Genomic DNA, 2,329 nt, shown 5'->3' on the forward strand with positions numbered 1-2,329 from the left:
GGAAGAATTGAAGAAATATACGAACTCACTTTCATGGGTGCAAACCTCTTAATCCAGTTATATTCAAATGCCATTGGTTTGATCTATCTGTCGTGAGACGGGCCCCTAACCTTGGGCTAGTCGAAATTCGACAGTCATCCAGGTTACCAGGAGACGATGCCTATATTGTGGCTCAACAGGCCACGCAAGTTTATTATTTGTCATACCCGTGCCAAACCGACAGCCGTCTTAAGGGTTGGGATGTTGTGTACAAGGTATCACCACACGGTAAACTATCTGTACCAAACAATGAAGATTACAATATAGACCCCGACACGTACGAAGGAGAGTTATTCCAAGAAGATGGGCTCGAAGGGAGTTTTGTGATAGATTTAACCGAAGCGATCGGAATGGAAGTAGACAACGAGAGGGTTGCTGCAGAAGACGGTGGAGACGAGGTTCAGAATGTGAAGGACTTAGAATTACTTCAACGATTACAGTTAGATAATGACAGTGATGACGACATTCCTTCTTCGGAGCACGAGCTTGACTATATCGACACGCGTGATAGTGATGATGAGACTTATGATCCAGCTAATCCCGATCATGATGATTATTTCTAATACATGTATGATTCGTAATAATTTAGCTATAATTACTTGTAATTTGCATATATTTCTAATTATGTTTTGTTTGCCTATGCTGACTCGTGTACTCTTTTTAATTGCAGGTCATTAAGCAATGGTGGGCGGTATCAGGAAGCTCACGTCGATTTGCGAGAGACTGGCCACGGCAGGGACTGGTTCAGGGTCAGGGTCACGTTCAGGGAGTGGTCGAGGGAGGCGTCGAGGCAGGCCTTGACGTAGGGTTGAGGAGGAGGAGGAGGAGGAGGAGGAGCAGGAGGTGGTCCAGAGGCCTCGAGGGAAAGGTAAAGCGGCGAGGCCCCCGTTGCCTGAACCTGAGGTGGAGGAGGAGGAGGAGGAGGAGGAGGAGGAGGAGGTACCTTCCGCACACTCCTCTGGGGACGAGGAGGCGGAGGAGGAGGAGCAGCAGGAGCAGGAGGGGGACGGGGAGGCAGGGGATACCCAGGCCAAGATATGGTTGCGAGGTCCCTCATCCCTCCCGAAGCGGCCGATACCTGAGCATTTACGCCCGCTCATTAAACCGGTTGGGACCAAGTAAGTAACTTTAAATATTCTTAAAATTGTTCTTATGTTGTAAGTTACAAAAACTAATAATTCATATTAATTACTTGTGCAGGAGTTGGGTTAAGCTCAGCGGGCGTGACCACAACCGTAAGGCCAACGGGATCCTTGGCCTTTTGTGCAGGGTTCACTTCCCTGGCTTGGTGGTGTACGCCGGACAGCTGCAGCCGGCCTACACGTGGGACCACTACGTCGCCGCCCCCGACGTCCCTGATCGTCAACAGAGATGATTCCCCAACATAGCGGAGCGGGTCAAGGCCGAGCTGTGGGTAAGTACTCCTCGTACTAAATTGCTCAATACATCAGCTACTTTCGACATTCTTGAAATAATAACTGTTTACGCGTGTATATGCAGGACTTCTATAGATGCCAGGAGGGGTTCGAGGCCAAGGCGAAGGCCGTCTGTGATGTAGCCGCCAAGAAGCTCGTGAGGGACATGCATTACGAGGCGCGCATCCAGGCCATCATAGAGTTCAACGCTCAATACAATCATACGAAGGTTAGAAAAGAGGAGGCAAGAACAATGAACATGACTAAGGATCAATTCATGAGGGTAAGTAAAGAACGTTGATGCTTACTATTTATGATTAATTAGGCTCATTTTCTTTTTCATACGTCACACGCTTGATGATGTAGGTGCCTCCGTGGTGGTGTCGTGCGCATATGCCGTGCTGGGAGAGGATGGTCGACGTGTGGTTGGAGCCCGGGTGGTTGGAGACCCACCTTTCTTGCCGGCAGCGGCGTTTGCAGATGCCGACTGCATCACACCATCAAGGCAGCCTAAGCCTTGATGAATATAGAGAAAAATGGGTACGCAACTTCAATTCTTTATTGTAACGTTCAGTTCTACGTAATTTTTAATGATTTTGTATTTTGCCGCAGTCGGCGTCACATGATGGCCGACCTTACTCCCAGCTCAAGGCATGGGTCCTCTCCAAAAAGGGTAAGGCGACGGCCGATATAGATTTCAACCCAGACGACCCATCCGAGGCGTACAGCCACCCTAGCATATACAGCCGCGTCAGCGAGTATACAAAGATGGCTAGGGAGGTTCACGGGCCAGACTTCGATCCGAGCTCCGAGGACATTGATGGAGAAATCGTGATGAGGGTGGGAGGAGGCAAGAAGCATGGCCGATATTGGAT

The sequence above is a fragment of the Setaria viridis genome, chromosome 8, assembly GCF_005286985.2.
Source record: "Setaria viridis chromosome 8, Setaria_viridis_v4.0, whole genome shotgun sequence".
Lineage (NCBI taxonomy): Eukaryota > Viridiplantae > Streptophyta > Magnoliopsida > Poales > Poaceae > Setaria > Setaria viridis.